Genomic DNA, 24,386 nt, shown 5'->3' with positions numbered 1-24,386 from the left:
ATATTTAATACAAAAGGGAGTTAAAAGCATTTTTACAAAGGCCATATCCATTACGATGCTTACGTAATGCTGATCCTCACCTTTTACTATGTTACTCTAGACTTTTTGTTTCTATTTTTAATAAAGAACGCTAATTTTAAAAAGAATAAAAGTCATAGATGAGTTTAGGTGTGAAAGGATATAAAGATCACCTAGTTCCAACACCCCCTGCCATGGGCAGGGACACCTTCCACTAGACCAGGTTGCTCAGAACCCCATCCAAACTGGCCCTGAACACTTCCAGGGATGGGGCAGCCACAGCTTCTCTGGGCAACCTGTGCCAGTGCCTCACCACTCTCACAGTGAAGAATGTCTTTCTTATATTTATCCTAAACCCGCCCTCTGACAGTTTGAAGCCATTTCCTTTTGTTCTGTCACTACATGGACTTGTAAAATGTCCCTCTCCAGCCTCCTTGTAGACCCCGTTTAGGTATAAACCCACTTCTTTTTATGCATAAAAGGTAACACCTTTTCACTCTCACCTGCAAGATTAAGTCTTTTTTAATAGCAAGCATAAAACACAGCAAGTATAAAACCATTGGGCCAAGTCATTCAGGGAAGTCTCGAAACTGTTGCTATAAAGAATGGCTAATAATAGTCAAAAAGCTCAGGGTGTAACACTTTTCAGTATAAAGTATAGTCTAAGGAAAAGGGACTTCTGGCGCTGCTTAAAAGGATTAATGCTGTCATACAATGGTATTTTTAAGAATTGGGACTTATACTGATGCTGTCAGTCTTGAGGCATTCAGCTGTGTCAGCTAGGAGCAGTGCCCTTTGAGACACAGGAAAATACTGGGAATGGTTTCAGGCTTAAATGCCCTGAGTCACTGTGGAGGGTGCATTCCCACCTCAGGGAAGAGGGATGAATGGAGGTCTGAATATTCAGTTGAGCTTACACAGAGAGGATTTTTACATTAAAAACATCCAGAGTAACTTCTTTTACAGTGTAATGGGCAGCCATGGATTCCCTAACATCAGCACCAAGCTACCAGGAATAACCGGGAGGCATTTTATGGCCAAGTCCACTGCAGCTGAGGCACTTTGACCACAGCAAGCTTTTGTGTACATGTAGTTTAGTTTGACTATTTGGTTCTGGAGACTTTTGAGAAGTGTGTAGTACCCTAAACCAGACAGAAGAAATGCACACTGAGTAGTAAGCACTTCCCTGACAGAGGAAACATCAGAAGCAAAAATACAGAGTAAGGAACACCTCTGTTGAGATCATTAACTAAGGAGGAGCCAAGAGTGAGGTTCTATTGCGAAATGGCCTTCCTTCAAGATATGAAGAATTGCTGTGCATAAGGACAAGGGTTATAACTATTGTGCTGTAATCATTGATGATGAGACACCAGCAGAACTGTATCATTTTGGGGCACTTTGTTTTAAGATAAGCACTGAAAAAGCCAAAGAAAATCATAGAAGAGAAAACTCACAACTTAGGGAAGACTGAAAACAGGATATTACATAGGGATAGTGAGCAGTTGTCTCCAACTGAGAGAGAAAACAGGGAAATCACTCCAAATTTGCTGCTGCGAAAAAAAACCTCAGCTGCTAGGTGCTGAAACACTGTCTCCAGTCCTTTCCATGACCTACAAGCTTTGACTCCATGAGAGGTTTATTCCCTAGTAATTTCAGCACTTTTAATTTGGAACCAGATGATTAATAGCCAGCTAAAAGCAAAAGGCATATTCCTGTGTGCTAAGTTCAAATAAAGTAAATACATACTTGCTTCCAAGGTAAGATTTTACAAATGCCCCTAGTGGGTGTAGTGGTTGTAGAAATGTAATCCTCTTTGTAAAAGATGTCTTTTGAATAAACTCTACTCAAGGGCAAGTGAGGTAGCATTTAAAACAGCATTCTTCATCAAACCATGAGCTACAAACGTGGCAACCCTAAAGGTGAGACTGAGTTTCCCAAATAGACCTGTCACATGTCATCAGGTGCATTAAGGTATCCTTCTGTCTCCAGCTGCTCCCTCAAACGGGACTGCGTTTCCCTCTGTCATTTCTGACAGCCATATGCACACCTCAGATCTTACAGGACATCTAAAATAGCACTATATGCCTATCTTAGACAACCGAATCCCACCCCAAAAAGTCTCTTTTTATTTTAAGGAAGTCTTTTCTAACAGACATTGTTATTCACACTAGCTATTATTAAATGCAAATATATGGTTATAAAATATAAAATTTGGGGTGTTGTTGCACAGAAAATCTAAATCTCCTACTCTTTAACTAAAAATAAAAAAAAAAAAATTCAAGTTTCTTTGAATGTTATGAACTACCGTAAGTCCAAAAATCCAAAATCCAGTAAAAGTTTTATACAAGACCTAGAGCCAAACAAGTTTCAGAGTTGAAGTACAACAATTTTAGAAGAATTTAAACACTCTTATAGTCTGGAAAGCCTTGTCAATCTGTGTATTAAGGAAGGATCAGTTTATTGCCATGGAAAAAATAGTGCCTATTAAATACTGGGAAGTCCCATGGTCCAGCAAATATTACCTTCATACGAGAACATCATGCAGTGTCATAAAAAAAGTCAGCCACACCAATAGAACTGAGGAAAATGAAGTTTTCTGTTTAAAAACGTCTTCAAAAAGAGATCTCATGAAAATCTACATAGTTCCTACTAATGATATATAGAGGGCATTGAAGTACTGCTATGCAAAGTAACAGTAATAAAACATGAACATAGGGAGAAGAGATGTGCAAAGAAAATGGTGATGGTGTTTCTAAATAAAGCAATGAAAAATTGTTGCCCTCACAGGAACTTCAATATACTGAACAGTATCTGTGATCACAGTGCTAAACTCAAGTCTGCCCCTCATGCCAGTGATGTAACTACTATAGATGGATTCTGCAGAATTGAGCAGGAGGGGATGAACTTCCATGGTGAATAATTGCTGTGAACTAAAAATTTCATTTATGTCAGACAGTGATGGAAAGGCAAGTTTCAATGAAAAGCTCAAAAATATATAGGAGGCTACATTTTCTTTTAAAATTTGAGTCATTCTTTTTATCAATTTACAACAGAATAATGAACAGCTGATAGCACATTGGAGACAAGTCCAAAAATACTTTTAAAACAGGCTTGTGAATGAAATGAAAATTCAGGAGCAGCAGATGGGTTTAACTGCTGTTAAATGTGGAGTGGTTTCCAAGAACATGTTGTATGTAATAATACGTAGCCAGAGATATAAAGTTTCCCCAGCAGTTTAAATCCTGAGCATCCAAGCTAAGTGAGGGCTTTCAGGCTTTGGCTCACTGCAACATCCTTACATTTTACCCTTGTCTACAGCAGCAAAAATACTTGTTATTAACAGTGTGTGCCAGCAATGAGTGCAATTACAGCAGCACTGAGCACAGTTTCACAGGCAAGCAGGTTTAACATGGGCTTTCTGAAACAAGAATAGTTCTTGGCTCTGCTTGCAGGTTAATCACATTCAGCACCAGGGTATCCATTCTCACAGCAGATAATTATGCCAGTGTACCCAGTGCCTCAGTTTGTGCATACGTTTTACATAATAAACACGTTAGAAATTGCCTCCTCTTCCAATTCTTGATCTGGATGTGGGCACTGGGATGACATACTGCATCTAGGCTTCCTGCAGTCATATCTGACTGCCTCCATGTCTCACGCCCTCTTGGATCTAAGCAACAGTGAAGTCCCAAAGGCCCAGGAAAACAGGCAGCAACTTTCTTGTTTGTACCTAAAACAGTTCTGGCTTCATCTCCTAATCCATCAAAAAGTGGCTTTATTAAGTGACAGCTATAACTAAGTTAAAGCTTCTACACTTGCTACCATGTACTATTGTATTTAACTGACACAAATATTTGTGACATGGAATGAAACTGGAACTTTTAAACTTACAGTGATGCACAGAGGCACAAACAGAGAAGGGTTCAAAAGAATGAGTGCAGCTGGCAGAGAATAGAAATTACATCAGGAACAAACCCAGAATAAAAAAAAAAATCACTGCTGCTGTCTCCTGCTAATCCAATTGCTTCTGTAACAACAAAAAGTTTGTGAGGAACTGTGGAAAAGAGCATCACTGGATTCAAGGAAGCCTCTGGAGTTCAGAGCAGACCTACAATATAATATCTGTGTGTTCCTACTTAGATGCACCAAGGATGATTCTAGTTAGCTGCTCTGTAATACCAGTATCTGCTTGATACTGTCTTGGATGAACTGGAGGGAAAGGATTATTAGGGGAAAAAATGATAGAAAAGAAAGGTGAGGAACAAAATGAAAGAACTATATTAGACCATAGCAGAGATGTCAGACCTTCATGTGGGTTACCAAGTACAAACTTACTCTGTTGCTAATCTAGTACTTTCACTGCTACTCTAGAAAATCATAATTTCTATACTTTCATCACAGAAACCACCTCTTTTTCCAATTAATTCTCTCCATACACACAAACATGGTATAACTATTGAAAAATCACTTCTCTCTAATCCTAGTACTATACTTCATTCATGAAATGGATAAAATTAAATCAGTCCACTGATGCTCATGTGGCATTCAGGGACTACTTGTTTCCGAGGGATCTTCTAAGAGCTTTATTTTTATCCCTTGTCTGGTATCTACTGAGAGACTTAGAAATGAAATTGCTCTATTGTCTGGGAAATTCAGCCATTAAAGTAACAGTCCCCAAAGCATGCCTTCATTCCAATCCCAAAATTAATGGTTAGAAAACATCACATGTGTATAAGCTAACATCCTTTTGGTCAGTCTAACAAGTAGCCTTACTAGAGGTTGTTTGGAGATTTCCACAGCCATGGCTTCTGTCCAACATGTCTCAACTAAAACATCCTAACTGCTGCTGTCAAATGGATGCAAACACAGTTGTTTTGTGTGCTCACTGTTCAAGCTGCATCATGTTCTGGTTAGTTGGAACTGCTGGAATTCTGTAGCACTACTGCTTCTGGAGCAGCCGTATCACCCAAAGAAATGGAGGCTGAGGAACATGCTCAAGCCTGGACCCTCATTATCCTCACTGTTAGACGTTACACGTTACATGAAGCCCTGGCTGTTCTGGGTAATTCCAGCTGGTTCCTTCCAGGTCAAAACTGCTCTAGAAGGAGCCAGACTTATGTAGTGTGGACATGAATAAGCACCTTTTGTTCCACAGTATAGACACAGCCACTTTCTACTACCAGAGGTGCCCAATACTGTTACCTGAAATACAAGTACCCAAGAATTCAAATTATGTCCATTACGTATTTTTCTTTACACATTTGAAAGTAATAGTAGATTTCAGGGCTGGTTGCTGGCAATGCAAATGTATGTGTTTTCAGATTTCTCTTAATCAGAGCTATCAGCAACAACCACTCCACCAGAGTCACACTGGAATTTGAAAGTGGTGACAACGGAGAACTCCTGCTGATTGATTTTGCAATAGTCATTCTGAAGGGCTTTTTTACATTGTTTTGACCAGCCATTTAGACAGGGAATTATGGGGATAAGAGATTACATTATTAGAACTAATATTTATTGAAAAGTACTTAAACACATGCTCAGTAAACTATGGTCTGTTCTCAGCTATTAATCAGCCATTTGTACTATTACCACAAAACTGGATGGTACATATGAGCTCCTATTTCACAGAAGCATTTTCTGGTAACAGCCAATCATCAAGCACAAACATATAGATTTGTAGGGTTTTTCTTTGCCCTGAAAATGTAAACAAATAAAGCCCTGGGTTTTTTTCTGGAGAGCCTTTTTTTTTTTTTTTCCCAAGAACCAGCATGAGCCTCTTTTGCATATTGTATATTCTGCAAGACTTCAATCAGGGATATGGAAGCAAATTCAATGTATTTTGCACCTTCTCTCGTGGCCTGCTCACTCTAAATGACCTTCATTTTGATATTTTTTTTCCGCAACATTTTGGAGATGATCTTTCTAATGGCCAACTCCTACCTGCTCCAGATATTTTCTTCCAAAATTGGTAATAAGTGTTAAATACATGTCACTGCCAAATGTAGTCATTTTCCGGTGTCTTACCTTGAATCTGCTCTGGCAGCCTCTGTGCATGTCTCCTTTGAGACCAGACTGGTTATTAAATTCCAGTTATTAGGAAACAAATTTAGGCTCAGGACAACTTTTTCTACTAAACCTTTGTCAAATGCATGAATGACTTTGTCTACAAACAGCAGTTCTCTTACAGGTTTATATTCAGTTCGTGAGTCATAGATTCCAACAACAAAAAGGTTTTATTTGTGAGAAAGTGAGGATTTCCCAAAGCAGTGGTTTGTAGTCAGTACTAGCTTAAATTGATTTCCCAGGAACAGGGGCATGAGATATTTGCACACACAATCTAAAGTCTTCTTTATTACAGCCAACTCTTTGGTCCTTATCACCTGTATTGCCAAAGCCATTTTCAGGCTTCACAGAGTAGAATAAGAGGATTGAAAGAAATTTAGCATTTCAATTATGGAGATAATAAGCGAAATAACATCCTCTAATTTTCTCAGCTTCCCAAACTCTGTAGTAAGACTAAAACATTAGTGTCCTTCTGCTGCTCTCCCCTCAAAGAAACCATGTGTGTTGAGTCACAGGTGCCAACATGGATCAACATGATGAAGTACCAGTACCCCCAAAACCCAAATATATCATATAACAGAATTTAGTTCAGTTTTGACCCAGCAGCCCACTTTGTTCCACAGAGAATCGGTTCATGGCTTTCTAACCTTTCTTGGTCCTACTGCCCATGAGGATATCACAGATGTGCTTCCTGGTGAAAGATTTTGGTTCTCCAGCACATCTCAAATGATAATAACAAGAAAAAAAAATATCTTCCAGAGGTGGAAAAATCACTAATGTACTGTACTGTATCTATTGATATATCAAACTCATAAAATTTATCTGGCATAAATTTTGACAGAAATATGATTCCCTTCTTTATGTTCTTACCAAAGTTAATAACTGTGCTTGCTCTGACAGTCCTTAGGGAAGGGATAATTTACTAAAAGGGTGACTGGTTGGTCTCCACATGCTTCTGGAGACTATAACCATGCTCATCAGCTGAGATGATAGTGTTTATGCCATTTTAGCACCAGAGACACCTGTCTGGCCTTCAGCTGCCACTGGAAAAAGTCATGGGTTTCTCATAGGTGTGGTGACATATCAACCACAGACATATTGGGGGATGTCTCAGATGACATTTAAAATGCTGATAAATGTCTGTGTCTTGGCAGGTTTATTATCCCTGGAGGATATTTTTCCAACCTCCACTCTGCTTCCTTCATTTTTAGGGGTTTTCTTGATGAGGAAAAGGCTCTCCCATATTTTCCACTAGTAAAAGAAATAATTTTTCCTTAGTACCATTACAAGTGTCTTCCAATGAGCTGATCATCCAGTTAGTTCAATACTTCTTTAGTGTGGGCATTTCTAAGCAAACTCTACTCTTCTCAGACCCCTCTCCCCATCTAGCTTTTATGCCCATGCCTCTATAACTGCAGTAAGTGCAGCACTGAATTCTTTAACTACCAGTAAAAAAATCTACTATCCAGTATTCAAGGTTAGCAGTGAAAACAACTATTTCTGGCTACATAGTGTGTGTTCCATGTCCAACTTCATACCTGTCCCATTTACTTCCAGTTTAATAGTGTATTTATCTCCAAATGAACTGCTGCTCGTTGCTCCTGAGAGGATTAATCTGAGCAACACACATTTTGGCTCTTGCCAAGTTTCGCAAAGCGATATAATCCATCCTCCTCTCACATCTTTCCTTTAGTGACACCCAGTGGGTTGGCTTCTGTTAACTAACTCTGCTCCTCAAACTCCACATGCTTTTTGCTGCAGTCAGAGTTGTAATGCCATACACAGCTCTCTTCTCCTACAGTGTTAAGGATCTCAACCAGGACATAATTGTCCACCCACTACTCTGAGTCTGAACTTGGTCCTTTCTTTTGTTTACCAAATTCTTACATCTTTCCTTTCAGAACTCTTAGTGATGTTCCTGCGCTTTGTTTACCCTCCCAGTCACAAGAGTGGTATTGGGATGTGACTTCGGCATGCTCAATCCCTCCTCCACTATTTTGTGCCACAGAAAAGCTAAGCAGGCTTGATGTGCTCTTGGAAGAGCTCCAGCTGAATGACTGGCAGAAAAACGCGGGGTGTGTGTAACACAGAACACTGAGTCAGCGTGTTTGTGGCGCACACCGAGCATCGGCCCCGTGGGGGGCACAGCAGAGCACACTCACATCTCAGTGTGCATGGAACCAGCGGGATCCCTCACCAGAGACTCAGCCCCCAGAAATGCCACGCACAGCTTCCACTGACTTTTGTATCTCTGACTAAAGCCACTATTCATATTCCATGCTTATGGGGCAGAGAGCATTCCACATCCTTCTTTGCTTCAGTTTTATATAGTCCTTTTGGCTGAGGCAACAAAACCTATCAAAGAGATCGAGGATTTCAACCCAGCAATTGTTAGAAAAGGATCTGCATTTTGCTGGCATTCACAGCTTGCAAAACTAGAGTGGTGTCACTTTTGTTACCCTCCACCTTCCTGGAGAATTCTAGCCTTGGTGAGACTGGCTTTGAAGTGTTTCACTCTCCTCCTCCGTGTATTTTCTCTGCTCCTTTTAACTCCTTCTCTGAATCCTGTTCAGCAATCCCTTTGTTCTGACAGCACTTGCAAGAGAGCTTTTTTATGCCTGGTTTCATCTAGCTGGGAATAACCACAGAAATCTGATGTCGCCTCCCCTGACCCAGAGACTGTGTCTTGCTGACATGAGCACAGAGGTATCCACTGGTTATATCAGAGATGACTAATCTTAAAAAGGTTTGTCATTAGGCTTATTGCAGATATATCCCACCTGATTTTAAGGTTTAATTTCAAACCTGCATTCTTAAAAAATACAGAAAATGTAACTACAAACAAAAGAAAAGTAATTGTGATTAAAGGCATTTGGGGATTATAATTGTGCGGTATTTTCCAGTGCCTTCAGGGGCATAAAGATACATTTTTGCTTTTGTGCTATATCCAAGGAAATAAAATATACCAGTTCAGAAATGTGTTGGCAGGAAGTGTCTACACTGTTCAATTTTGGCAGGATGCTAAGTATTAGATGCTAAATATTATTTAACCTCATGATTCAGAGGAAAACAATGTGTACTTAAAGCACAGAAATAATTGCTCTACTTCAGTATGTCCAGCTTTCTTATATTTAAAGGAAATTCACCATCTGAAGACATTTCCAGATTGAATTGTTCTAACATTTAATCCCACACTGCCAATGACAACAGGATAGAATTATTCTGAGTTTTTTTTCTTAATATTTCTCAGTTCTCTTTAGATGAATTCTTAGTGAGTTAATACTTACATCTGCTTTATATACTTACAGCTCTTCAACACAGTGAATGCCAATTTCTGTCCTCAGGTTTATATCTTGGGGACTTTAGAAACCTGCAAATCTTTCTATTGTTCTGTGTGTCTGCTCAGAATATGTTTGTACACACATTATGCTTATGCTATGTATGTGTAATGTCTCTTTTGACTTTACACAGCAGCTGAGCAAGAATATGGTCATATTCAGTAGATGCAAGGAAACGTATTTATTTGTATAGGAAAAATTTTACACCTTCAGTTCTTCCTGTAAAGTATTAATCCTCTTTCTGAGCCACCACCCTGAAGAATTATGTCACAGAAAATAGAGTTAAAGGCAACCACAGGGAAAAAAAAAAATAGGCTGTAGTTTTGAAAAGTACTTTACATAATACTTGTTAAAGCTCACTACATGCCATTGATGGAATCACACGATAGCCATAAAAATGAATAGTACCCTTTAATGCCTTCACCATCTAGACATGTTTCACAAGGGTATAATATGTGGTAGGGATTTTTAATCACAAAACTTTCCCTTATTCACTCTGTCTGTGCAAAACAGCTGAAATTTTAAATTTCTTACAGCTGTTGGTCTCGGTCTCCACATCAGCAGCTAACACCCCCCTCCCCTGATCATCAGGCCCCCTTGCTCTGTAAGAGAACAACGGCTGATGGGGACATTTTGGAAAAAGTGAACATGGGTGAAGTGGGAGAAGGAAATGAAGGGACTAAGGGAGTGTTTCATGGGAATGCCTGCTGGATATATCATTCCTTTAGGTGATATCCAGGTCAGGATATCATGGGAACTGTTCTGCTACATCACCAGACTCCTGCACCCTCCATAATCCTTGATGGACATGCAAAGAGTGTCTAACCTTCTTGAAAGAAACTTTATGGGTGAAATTAGCCCTGCAGTGTTAAGTTTTAGTATCAGAGTGCAATGTGTAACCAAATGTTTGATACTAGTGAGGTCTCTGGAAAGAAATGGATGCCAATTTCATCTTAGCTCTTGAGATTCATGGCTGCAGGGTCTCTGTCACAATCACAGCTAAATTTGAACAGTGATATATCAGATTTATGACAAGGTTTGGATGGTTCAGGCATTATGTTTTAGCAGGAATACTTATCAGACTGGACACAAATTAAAAATCTCCTCTACGTTTTAATACTTGGCTAGAGAAATGGAAAAAATAAATTACTTTTAAAGATGATATTTCTGGTCTGATTAACGTCTTCCTGACCAGCAAGTCCTAAAACACTCTGACCATGATAATGCATGTTCGTATTTTACACCAACATACACACACTGCACACAGGAGACAGAGTTAAGGTTGCCATGGGAACTTTACCTCCAGATTTTTTGGGTTTGTATAATTAAAATAACACAAGTACAGTGTTGTAATAATTTAGTTTTACCTTGTAATTAATTATGTTCACATTTTCTTTGGGTGGGAACTCTGTTTATCTGATGGGTACAGCCCAATATGGTAACTTTATTCAACATTTCCAAAAGTTGGTTTTCTAAGTAGGGGATATTTTAAACTTGAGTCACTGTGCAGAAATGACTACAGTGCAGTACAGAAAGCACTGCATCAGTGTTAAACCAGGTGGTTCAGCTGCTGGTAAGGCAACATCCATGGCAGCAATGAACTTAGCACAAGCTCTGCCATTGCCCTGCAGGCTGTGCCAGCCCTGGCATAGGCTGATGCTGAGGTGTAGAGAGATGCAGAACACTTCTGGGACCTGATTCCTCCCCTCCAACAGTAGCCATTACCCCACATGTATTTAATCCACCATGGGGAGCACACTAGCAGTCCCCAGCCTTGCTCACCAGGACTGCCCTCAACTCACTGATTCTTGGTTCATTTCTTCTTCTCCTATGCTCTTTCAGGTCAAGTCCCAACTTCTCCTGGGTGTTCAGAAAACTTGAGTTAGCTCTGAGCATAGGAATACAGACTCCTCACTCTAAACTTAGGCTCTGGGTTTTCAGAAGAGCTGACCTACAAACCTCATTGATGTTAACAATTGAAAGTGTGCAGCAAACAGCCTTCCTCAACAAGTCATCCAGATGAGGGCTTTTGTGTCTTACAGAAGTTGCATGAAGATATCAGAAAAGAAGAATGGTCCTTGGAGCCCTTTGCCTGTTCAGTAAAGGGACACTCAGCCTTTTGCGCTATCAACCTTTAGAGCACGACATGCTATTTAAATAAGCAGCAGCCTTTCCTCCCCATTTGAACATGCTGCTTTCTCAAGAGACCCGGACCTTGCCATAGGCTGTTTGCAAAGCAGAGGATACTCACACCGAGCATGGAGAGATCATTACTGATCTAATTGCAGTCATGGGCCACTGCTGACCCCAAGAACATGAGCTTCAAAGCCTGCATTTGATATACCTGTACAGATACTGCTGTCAGTGCCACAGATGTGGAAAATGAGCTTTCTGAAGAGCCAGATGGTTTAGTCAAGGGGAAAAGAACTAAAACCACTCAAGATTTTGCATTGTAATGAAATGAGACCTTACCATATATATGTCCGTCTTGAGGAAGGAGTTTAGTTAAAATATTCAGTGTAAGTCTCCTCCCTAAAGGAATAGCACTTAATATATGTTAAAATATAATTGTATAATTGGAACTCAAGTGTTTGGGTTATGTAAAAGGTGCTGTAGGCGTATCAGCTTAGACAGAGGTAATTAGATCTTGTATATTAACATTTTTCCCTTAAAGGGATAATCAGCAATAGTTTTAGTAGTGGAGATGCTCAAGCCTAGAAGCTTGGATGGAAAAAGGTGCCTTATTTGGCCCTATGTTTGCTTTGTTCCTACCTCTGCCACTAACTAGACTGAAAGAATATTTCTGCAGTAGATTACTTGCTTAATACAATCCCCTCTGGGTGCCCACACAATGGCAATACTGACACTGCTTTTGGCAAAATCAGCACAAAACTGGATCACCTGCAATCATCAATCATGGTGCTGAAAATAGGACTAGGTAGTGGTGTTAATAATGCAATACCTGGCCTGTATATTTAGTAATGGGTCATGCACTGAAGCCACAGAAGAAGCCTGTGGCAGGGCCAGGAACAGAAGAAATCAGAGCTCTCCTGTCTCCTTGAGGCAAGGATTAACACTTTACACAGATACGAGTAAACAGCCACACACCACTGCTTAGCTCAGTCAACCTGAAGGATACAATAACAACAAATATGGTTTTACTCACAGCAAGGTGAATGACAATCAATGGCACTACAGCTTTTGAGCATCCAATTGAAGCCCTTGAAAAATCAAGTGGGTGCACAGGAAGATAGGCTACTATTCCATCATAGGATGAAGACAGGAGAATATTACGGATTTCTTGGGAGTTTCAAATACATTGTAAAGTTTTCTAGAGAAAAGGAGCTTTCTATTTTGAAAACAGAACACTGCATCTTTAGAAAGTGGAACAGCAGAGCACAAATAAAAGATGGTTTTGGTTTTTAGAAGTTTTCTTTTCAAGATAAAAGCAGAAATGTACAGTTCCTCAAGCCAGAAAAACAAAATACAGCCAAACAAACCACCCACATACAAGGACTACTCCAGGTATTTTCTCATTTCATTGCTGCTCTCCTTGTCTTTCATATACAAGAAAAACATTCTGGGAAAGAAATTCCAGGAAGAAATCCAGACTTTAAGCTTCTCATCGAGAAGTTCATGCTAAACTTTGGAATCCAACAAAAATCTCAACTGAAATCAAGAGAAGGTTAATCCAAACTAGAAATATTTCCTCCGTTTCATATTTCTCCCTTCACGCCTGCTGAAGACCTCCCTATCTCTACTCTGCGCTACTCACATAAGGCTTTCTAAAGAGTTTGAGAACCGTACAGATATCTTGTTTCTAGGTAAGTCAAAGCCTCTCTTGGTACCTGAAGGGGAATCCCTACTTTTTGGCTTTGTTCCTAAAGTCTCTAAAGATCAGGACTTGTGGATTGAAATATCTGGGTGGCCTAAACAGAGATCTCTCTTCAGTATTTATCTGCATTGATATAAGAGGCAAGAAGAAGGAAAGTATTGTCACCAAGACCCATAGGACAAGCTCCCTTGTCTTCCCTTTTTTTGACCCATACCATGTATATGACAGAGATGGGCAGCCTATTTCCAGAGGCATTCCCAGCACAAATATCAAGAAACTCAATATAATTTTTTTCCCTAAGGCTAGTGACTAGAAGTTCTCAATACACTTAATAAAGTATTTTCTTAAATGCAGGTATTTAGAACAAAAAATATATAGCAACAGTTGCAGAGCTCCTTAAAAATAATTCAGAGCCTTTTTGACTCACCTGTTTTCCAAAGTGCATCTGTCCTAAAACGTGTTTTCCATTGTGGGATGGCACCTGAACCTGATCTTTGTAGACCGTGCAGCCGCGCACGGCAGTGCACTTTGGAGCAGGGGAAAGCAGCAAGTCCACGTGTCTCTAAGCAGTCTGCACCCTCCTTTTAGGGCTCAAGTGGTAGCTCAGAGAAAGCTGCTAAATGGTTGTTTGTATCATCTCTGCAGGCAAGCAGAGTAGAGTATCTACAGCCAAAGAAGAGACGAAAGCAGCTGTAGTTGATAGCAAACACTGCCAGAAGGCCACCACTACCTGGAGAGTGGTTGTTTCCAACCCAAAAGCTTTTGAGCTCAGGCGTCTCTGCTCATATTTAGAGCGTTTAATTATAACTTATATTTTTAGCGTTAGTGAAAACACATTGAAAAAAGTAAAGTGCTTTTCTCCTCTTTTGTGATCTCGCCTGTTAAACCATAAATATGAATCTATAAGGTCTTTCTCTTTTGGGACTGGTACTGCAACTATAAGTATCATTATATAATCGTGTGTTGAACACAGAATTATTCTACTTGCACACCATAGGTTCAAGTACACTATTATAAAGGGGCGAAATTCACTTCATTTTCCATACTGCATACAGAGAAAATGTAACTTGAAGAGTTACAAGTTCAAAAAATGTTCAGCTCTTTCCAGTTTTCAGCACCTTCTCTTTTGTCCTGCTACAGCTTCATTATTTTCTTATTCTTTGTAGTACACAGCAGTCTTTTTGAATGAAAAGAAACCCTTCCACATTAGTCACAACAGGAAAACGAATTTTGCTTTGCAGCTGGTGAAGGAAGATTATCAGAACTTTTATTCACATGCAGAAGATAACAATATAATAGCTAAGGAATGCTGACAAAATGCTGTGTTTACTCTAATTTATCAGCTTTGCAAGCCTTGACTTGTTCTCAGAAAAGCTACCTAATGCATGACTGCATTATTCCTCTTTGATAAATTTTGTGCCCTAAATTCAAGTAAAATCCAGCAGATTCCAGGAGACCACACATAGTGTTATACTCAGTACTTATTTGATGCTTTGTGGAGCTATTTAATGATAGGAAAAGCAAGAGAAGACAGTTTTCCAGGGCCTTGTACCCCTTAAAAAGGCAGCAATATGTTCAGACCAAATGAACAAATTTCTTTAGATATCAAGTCTGACTGAGGTCTGAGAAAAGCCTCTCAATAAAAAGCCCTAAACCTAATTTCTGCAGCTAAACTCCACCAAGGAATAGAGTCTTGTTAAGTGCTCTGCCTTGGTCTTTAAGTCAGTCATTTGCAAGGTTTAACCAAATCTGGAATTCCTAACATGGAGGTGTTTCACTACAATGCGATATCAGTCTTAGTTTGGGTCTCTGCATCAGCTTCTCACCATCTAACTAGAGGAATAAATTATGCAGGAAAATCAAAGCAGAATCTGCTGCCTTTCCTTTTCTTGCCTTATTTTAATTTTGGTTGCAATTAATTCAAGGAGTTAAAGCCTTCTTAATAAAAAATGCTTAAAATACATTAGCTAGATTTAACTTATTAGAGTTTTGACAACAAGTCATGTTATTATTTACTGTAGCATTCAAAGACCTGTTTGACTTCTCACTCTTGCATAAGAACTTTCAGGGATGTGACAACATGCATTTTCTATACAAGGCAAATAGACCTCTGCATCACAAACATTTTTGACACTTTCAAATGCAGTTTACAGCCTTAAACAGACATTCTGCTTCTCCCACCCACCCACCATCACATCCAAGGCCTACAGTCACCAAAGATTCAGAATTAAGAGTGGGAGTATTACTAATCTACCAGGTAAGTGCAGAGTTTAGAGACCCGTTTGTGTGTATGTCCATATATGTGACAGGGTATGGACACATATCCCTATTCCTGTCTGCTGTTCTCTCCAGAAGTGCCCTCCTAACTTCCCTACCCAAACCAACCACATTGGCTGACCTGGAGTCTAACAGGGAATTTTAAGTAAGAGCCAGGAACAGCAGAGAAGGTACATATGCATATTGGAGAGGTGAAGCAAAGCAGAGGAGGAGCTAAGGCATAAGCTGGATGAAGGAAGCACGGGCAAAACAAAATTCTGCATGGGCAGATCCTTAGGAGGCACTTCAATCCTGTCAAAAGCCAAAGGGACTGGTATCTAATTATCTCAAGGATCACAACCTTAGAGTCTCAAACTTTTCCTGAACTTATTTAGAAACAGAGGCATAAAATGTGATACCCCACCCCTGTGACAGAAACCCCTACCATCCTGGCACCTGGCAACACTCCCAGCTTTAATCAGAAGAGGCCAAATGAACTTCCCACACATGTTTTATTGGACCAATGGAAGAACAGGGAGTAACATTCAGAACTTTCAACTTCCTTTTCCCAATTTTAAACTCTGAAGTGTGCTTCCCGTATTTCCTTCTGTTTTAGCTGCAGCGGTATTTTACCTGGCATTACTTAAAACCCACACCATTTCTTCTGCAAAGAGAGGTGTACAGCTGCATGCTAAATCACCTCTCATTTTTCCTGCTTTCAGTGATATTTGGATGAGGTCATTTATAGAGGTTCTTTCCAATCAACATTTCTAAGATTCTGTGATTACTTTGTATGCATTCTTGTAATGTGAGCTGACCCATTCCTATCTGGGCTCCTTTCTTTTATGAATTACTGAAGACAGTAAAAGAAAACTCATCAGACTTCAGGACAACTAATTCTCATCTAATAACAGAAACTTTATTAACTCATGGAGCCCTATGCTGTCCCTCCTGGTGAATAAAAACAGTCGAGAAGCAGCTGGTGTTCGCACACAGAATGTGGATTAGTTTGAGAGCATCTCCATTTCTCTGGCTCAGCACACTGAAAGTTTTTATTCCAATTACACAGGAAAGCAATAGTTGCTAATGCTCTGTGGCGCAATCCAGCATCAGTAAGAGATTTATACATCAGATAGGCAACTGTAGACAGCAAATTAAACCTCTGGTTTAGGAAGCTGCCTCCAATGCAAGGAGCAATAGCCTGAGGTTCAAGTCCCAGCTTTATGAGGAAGGTGCTGTTCCCTTGTCCCTACAGCTGTACCCCTGAGGAAGCAAGCCTGAAGGCCCTGCAACAAAAGCACTTTCAATACAAAACCTCCCTGTTCATAACCAGATCTTGCAAACCTCTGAAAGTTTCTCTCACATAGGCTCTACTCCCTCTCTCTCTGCTCACTTCTAACACCTTCACAGGGCTGTGATCTTCAAGACACTGGAAAGACATGCCCTTAATGCTGAAAAATTAAAGACCTGCATGTCTGGAACTCACGTGGGGGTTGATGCATATAGTAAAGAGTGCAAAACACCAGGGCTTTAAGGAGGAGGTGCAACAGTCTCCTCTGTAATACGTACATACACACAAAATTAGACCTGCAAGTGCATTTTCTAGGTCAACTTCTTCTCCCTCCTCTGCTCTCACCTCCTCCCTTGAGTTTTCTTAATTGTTCTGGGAAGGAATACATGTTTCAAAATGTATCACTAAACTTTATCTTATGAAAACATATTGTCCTGGTTATTTTACATCCCAAACTACTGTGTATGGAATGTTAGTCCTCAGTTAACTTTACCAGTGCAGAAATGGCCTGTGCTTTCTTATGCTGTCAAGTGTTTAGTTCCTACACAGCTAATTTATTATCTCTCTTAAGCTAAGGACCAGGAATCTGAGAACGAAAACTGACACAAACAAGGGAAAGAAACAAGTAGGAAAATTGTATTTTTATAGGAACAGTGCAAAACACTGCTACAAGAACACTGAAAAGACCTTCCCTCACAGCTCTGCAGATTTTTTTGTGTCCTGAATTTTATGGGACTCTACAGCACTTAGCTTAATTTATTGTGGACTGCAGAACCTGGGATATAATGTACAGTTTGAGAGCCATATGGCCCTCTAAACTGGGCTGAATGTCCCTCCTAGCGATCAGCCTGACCACAATTCCTGAACACTCACAAGATTTGCGTGATGCAGTTACTGATTTGCGTCCTTGCAACAGGTGTATGTTCATCTGCTTGTCAGCTTCCTTCCTCGTGTATCATAATCCTATGACTATTTTTAAATATCTTTGCAAAATAAAAACTCAACCAGAGTTCTGGAAATCGCTTCTTCTCTTCAGCAATTTTATGTAATAAATTAGATGATAGTAGCACTACTTGGATGGGTGGAGATAAGAGCCTGTCAGCAATTTCTTCTCAAACCCACTTTTGCAAGGACTTGCAATTAATCTACAACAATTTGCTATGGGAAAAAAAAAAACAAAACATTGAGGAGGATGTAAAACCTCAGACCTGGAGGAAAAAACCTTAAAAAGAAGGATGAATAATAGTATTTCAAGGTATACCTGAAATAAATAGTGTGGAAAGAGATATGCACAGAAATAAAAGGAGGAAATACTTTGATTTTCACCAACATCATTCCATTTTCACTTATATCGTCCCCTGTCTTTGCCTAACTATGGCTTTATGTTGATCCTTAAACCACTTGTACCTACACTGTTCATTTCATTTCAGTCCTGTTTACACACAATAACTACTAACTCTCAATATTCCTCTGAGCCAAGTATTACCAACTTGATTTTCTAGAAAGAGATGCAAGGCACAATTTTCCTCAGGCCACAACAGGAATTCTATGTGAGAGCCAGGAATAGAAATAAGGAGTTTCCATTCCCTGTCCTAAATCAAGGTCACAGAACCCTCTCTGGCACAGACTATTTTCTCAATGTTTTATAGAGGTGACTACCCTGTTATGGAACTATGTTTTATACAGACTGGGGTTTCCCTGGGATGCCTACAAATTTCAAGTCATCTCACTGCAAGCTGACAACACCTCTCATGAACAGTGCAAGGGCCAGGACTAACACAGTTTAACAACATGTTGTTCACAGGGCATTGCTATAAGCCTTATAAGGTGGTAAGCAAGAATGCATTTACTAATTTAAATGCCTTTTTTAGCTATGAAACCTTTTAATTCACTGAATTTAAACTCCTCTCTTACTTGAAGCACCTGTGGCTGGTAAAGGTTAACTGTATGTAGCTAAGATGGGAAGTATTTAAGGGTGGAGCACCTCTGTGCTGGACACAGGGTCTCTTTTCTTTCACTGAATTCAGTGCAAGTTTCTCACAGTTTTGGGCTTGGACCTCTAACCCAGCATACCTGGCTATATTTCAGGTGGACTGTCACATGCATGGTGGTCACAGGTCCAGATGAACCAAGCCTGACAGAGCTATTATGGTTAGATTAAATCTGACCTATTGGTTAGATTTTTCAAGATCCAAGTTGTTGAATTATGATTGAGACCTTATGCTACATCAACTCTGCTAAACCCCTCTGCTTCTCAGCATGACCCTTGGTTCTCAGGCCAAATGGTTGAGAGAGGCCCACATCCATGTTGCTACTAAAGTAGTGTTTTTAATAAATCAATCCAAGATGTGTTTCACACCCTCAAATATCACCAAAAGGCAAAGGGCAGGGGTGGGAGGTGTTTGAAGATAGAGGCAGGAGGTTTGGCTGTAGGCTGCAAGTAATCTTCCCTGTTGCAGTCTCATCTATACTCCCTTTTGGAAGTTCCTGGAATGAACAATCCTCCAAGCCATGTCTACAAATTGTCTTGAAAGACCTTGGGATAACCCCCAAATTCAGCCAAGGAAAAAATCGAACAATTTTTCAGTATAGAATGTCAGGAGCTGAGTATTTGAGTACAATCATTAGTCCTCCTTTACTTAGAAATACAGGTATACTTTAAATATTTGCAGCTGGTCCAAGGCCTGCAGCTACAGTTCTGTTTCCATAGGGGATGAGCTCACATCCTGCAAACAAATGATGTGTCTACATTCCTTCTCAGGCAACCGTGTGTTGGGACAGGCTCTTTACCACATTACACACATCTACAGAGCCTCCAGGTGATTCATTGTGGGAACTTTGGTGCTGACAGCACCTTACAACTTTCTGAACATCCATATTTGGCATATTCCATCTTAATTACAGTGAACAGCTGTCAGCATCTCCTAAAGGAAATCTCCCCACAATGACATGTCAGGATTATCAGAATCAAGGTTTTTGAAATGCCAGTTTGAGGAAAAACAAAAAACTTTCCTGTTTACTGAGAGTCAGACAGTGTCCCAGAAAACCTGTTTTTCTGCCTTGGTGGGGATCATTAGAGAAGCTAACGGGTGCAATTCCTCACTGAAGTTGGGTGAAGATTTTTACTTTCCAATGATACTCTCAGTACACTCAAGAGCCGAGTGACTCAAAAGAATAGTGCAAACTGCCTTAATACTTCATCAGATCATTCTGTGCCATCTCTCCTGGGATTATAGATCATTAACTTCTACAGGGAGTCTAAGGAATTCCCATAAGTAATCTTTCTTCTCATTCAGGTTTCCATTACACTCAGCACAACCCCCACCCACTCTCTCTTCAAAAATCCTGTCCTTCATGTTTATAAATACTACAGCAAATGCTTAAAGCTGAAGGAAGTACAATCAGAAAAATGAAAGCAATAAATATTTATATTTTAATAATGAGAATATTACTGACAGGTACACTGGAAATATAAAAGCTACTTTTCAAAGATCAGGAGAACTGTTCAGTGACAGTTTTCAGTTCTATTGTTATTATCACTTAAATATATTTATATAACACTTCTTTATCACCATTCTCTTCTATGACATCTCTTACAGCTAAGATGAATGTCTATATATATCCCTCTCTTAGTCAATAATTAGTTTGCAAAATCAAGCGGCTCATGTAGCTGAGCATCAAGTAATTTCTATTTGAAAGTACCTCATTTTATGTAATTATTATGTATAATTTAAAGCAAAAATATATTTAAAAAAACAAGTGTCTGAAAAAACTCTGAACTTCTCCTTCAAAATGCTCAGTAACCCTTAGCTATGTTCCTCCTGCCCTACTTTTTCCATAGGTAAACTTTATTGCAGTACGTATGAACCACAACAATCAGCTCTTCTTCATTGCCAGCTTAAAAAAGAAACCCATTTCCCACTATGGCTGTATGTTCAAAGGTACAGTACAGAGGGCATTCACAGTGTCCTTTAGCTCCAGGTGAATTTTAAGTAATTTGAAAATCAGACTCCAGTGCTGCACTACCAGAGAATGTTCTTGTGATGACAGAAGCATGACAACAAGATGGGACTGGAAGGAACTAGGTGATACTTTAAGGTCCCCTCCAACAGAAACCATCCTATGATTCTGATAGCAAGCACTGTGAACCATTCGGTCCATTGCCCAGCTGCTGACAGCAGCTGGAAGAAGATATTCAGGCAAAATGTGGGGAAAAAGCCACTGATTCAAAATTATGTAGGGATTGAGGATCTCACCTTCAACAGAACTTCCTTCCAGTATATAAAACTTGTAAAAAACAAAACAAGACACCTTAATAAAAAAAACCCCAACACTTTTAGTACTGTTTTCTTAATTTAAGCTGTCTCAGGGAATCTCCCACCAGCCACCCATCTCTGTCACAGTGTACAGGGAGCTTGTGGGCAGGACAGTGGCAGAAAGTGAGACACAGTACTCACACACAAACACAAATATTTTTAACATCTTATCTTGATGCTTTTCCAAAAATACCTCAGCATTTCCCTCCAAGATGTTGGCCAGTGCCAGTGGGCAAGTGAACTCATTTCAAAAAAGAGAAAACGGTAACCCCTGTTTGCATTCCCTAACCAGTGATTGAGTAAATACTGTGTGATTGAGGGCATGGGCCCAAACTTTCAGAAGATTCATGATACAACTTTTTTTTCCCATTTACAATCTAGCCAGACCTCACCAGCTTCCTTTTCTGCTTGCCTCCTCAGGACCCTTGCCCAGGCCACTGCCTTCTCATCCTACCCCTAAGCTGCTGTCTCTGCAACATCCTTCCTCACATGTTTACCCCACCTACCCCACCTGCCCCACCTGAACCATCCTGCTGCTGCCTCTTACCTCTCCTTAGGCTTCTGCCATCCTGTGTCTCCTGTAATATTGATTTCTGCAGTACCCATGCTGAGTTCAAGGTAACAAACCTAGGATCATTTAGAAAGTCACAGTCTGCTCAGAGCTCCTCTCAATGCTCCTCAGGGGTGGGGGACAAGAAGTTCTGAAGAGTAGGATCCACTTTATACATTTTTTAATGCTGGGAGGAGTTCCTGACAGGGTCCAAGGGCCTTATAAACTGCTACTCGGGCCTCAGAAGACCTCAGGCTGGTGGCCTTTGAGTGAAATGTGTAGTTCTTTTCCCACACTCATTGATGATGGGCAGGAACTGCTGGAGAGCTATCACTTCCTCTTCAGCCAGAAGTGTTAAAGAGCAGGGGGTTAGTGAATGCCTGACAGAAATAAAAAGATACAGCCACGTAAGCGTGCTTGGGCTTATACCCCATGTCCAGCTTGCATAAATGCAATCCAGAGAAGAAAACTCTCCCTGCCTTGAGCATTGTGCATTAATGCACAAATCCTCTGTGACTCAAGTGATCATACTCAGAGCCTCTTGCCAGTGGCAATCCTGCATCTCTTCTGCAGCTCCTTCTATTGCTGAGCATTTTTATTTAAACACCACAGTAGCCTAATAAGAATAATGTGGAAGTAGGTTTCTCAGTGCCACTGTCAGTATTATGCATAGCAAGTGGCAGCAATGTTCCAGCTGACTTACCCTGCTGATTGTCCATGAATAGGCAGCAAACTCTTTCAGAGGATTCTGGAACCCTATACAATATACCAGTCTCTGTAAATGGATCAGAGAAGTCAGCATGACCATGAATATGTTGTATTTTTGCATCTCTCCACTTCTGGTCCCCCAAAAATCAAATTAAATATGTCAGTGGAGTAAGATGTTAGATACACATCATCATGCAGCAGGAATGGATCCACAGAATGAAGAGCTGATAAGAAGGGCTCAATCACAGCATCACACCTGTTTTGTGTTTTACTTTAAAATAGTGTTAGTCTGTTTTTATAAACTGAATACATGTAAGATTTTGCAGAATACTAGGTGTGTTTCTGAAATGAATCTTTCTGCTTAGTTTCATCAAAAAAGCATCCTGTTTCCACACCCCAAGCCTACTCCATAATGCAAAATAAATCACGACACATGGGCAGGGCTGGGAGATTATTTTCAAAAAAACATTTGGAATTTGAATGAGTGCTCTATCTAGTTGCATCCATTGCACTTGAGTTCATGGGGGTAGATCAAGAAGCTAAAGCATGCAAGGCCTTGAGCAGGTCTGCTGTGTATCATACCCAGTTGGAGAAGTGCTTTCCTGTCATCTCAAGAGGCTGCTCGGTACAATAACCAGGTCTAGACTATGACAATATAGAGAATATTCTCAATTAAGAACTAAGTGACATCTCAGAGTTTGTTCAAGAGACTAAACACCAGTACAGAAAACTACTAGTTTTCTAACAGTTTGATAATGATAAAAATAATAAATATGAATGTCAAGGTATTCAGTAATGCCACTTACTGTTTGTTTTAATAATAAAATCTTCTGCATTCCAATAGTTTTTCAAAACACAGACACTTTGGCAGTTGAAGGAACAAGTGGGTTTACTTGCATGATCACCTTGGGTAGTGGAATAGGTCATTATTTGATTGTTTCAGCTAAAACTGAGAAACAGTAGGAGAAAACCTACCAAAACCACCTACTTTGCTGGAGGACAGGTTGTGATAAATGTGCTAGGAAGAAAGAAAGGAGACAGGGAAGAGAGGTAAGTATATCTTATCCCTTTAAAAAGAAATTAAATTATGCTAGGACAGATATAAAAATAAACCTAAATCAAAAGGAAAGTAGGATTAATCAAAATAGCTGGTCAAGGTCAACAAACAGAGAAGTCAATGGAATCTCCTCAATATCTATTTTCAATATATATAGAAGTAAAGAGGTAAGGCAGAACAACACTTCCATTTGAGAGTCAGAACTGCAGCTGAAATATAATTTAAGAAACATGTCAGTCAACCTGAAATCCCTTCCCGGCACTCTTAATAAGAGCAAAATGAACAGGATATTAAGAGCCAGGAGATAACTCTTCTGCAATACTGAACAAACAATTCAGCAAAGTGAGTAAGCACATACTGACATTCTAGCATGCATTTAAGTTTCAGCATCTTCAGTGAGAATCTGATATGTGCCTGTGCACTCCTCTCAATAGAGATCCATGAACGTGGGTCTGCCTTACACACAAGGCTTCCTTCAGTCTGTGCACATGAATCTGTCCGGTAGCTGTGGAGCTTCTCATGGACTCAGGGAATAGGCATTCATGTGCTAACCCTGCTAAGACAGATCTGCAAAGCACCTCCTGGCACCTGAGGGCCATGTTTTACAACCTGCTTATCCTCCTTCTGCTTCAGCTCCGTACTGCTGTGATGGGAACATGGGTACTTCCCTACTAGAAATTGAAAAAGTGTTCAAATGTGTTAAAGTGCAATCGTGGCAATTCAGGCAGTAACTGACCTGTCCTTCAAATTACATTGCTCTGAATTCTTTGCAATTTCAAGGTCAAGGATTACAAAACTGGACATCACTGAAAGGAAAGGTCCAGGACAAGAACAACTATCAAACTGCAGGAAATCAAGCTGACAAGCAAAGCTTCCTGCAGGCACAGTGAGGGCTCCTCCATGACCTTCTTTGCAACATACGGTGTGGAAAGATGTGCACCCTCTTCCTGC

General features: G+C 40.0%; 1 protein-coding gene across 5 annotated transcripts in view; it reads right to left on the bottom strand.

The window, feature by feature from the left end:
- The window catches only part of DLG2 (discs large MAGUK scaffold protein 2), a gene marked incomplete at both ends in the record, with an annotated part of 992,680 nt that overhangs the window by 595,216 nt on the left and 373,078 nt on the right, over positions 1–24,386 (bottom strand). The window lies entirely within an intron of this gene.

Source organism: Coloeus monedula (assembly GCF_965178545.1).
Source record: "Coloeus monedula genome assembly, chromosome: 3".
NCBI classification, from domain to species: Eukaryota; Metazoa; Chordata; class Aves; order Passeriformes; family Corvidae; genus Coloeus; species Coloeus monedula.
This window is presented reverse-complemented; position numbering and strand designations above follow the sequence as displayed.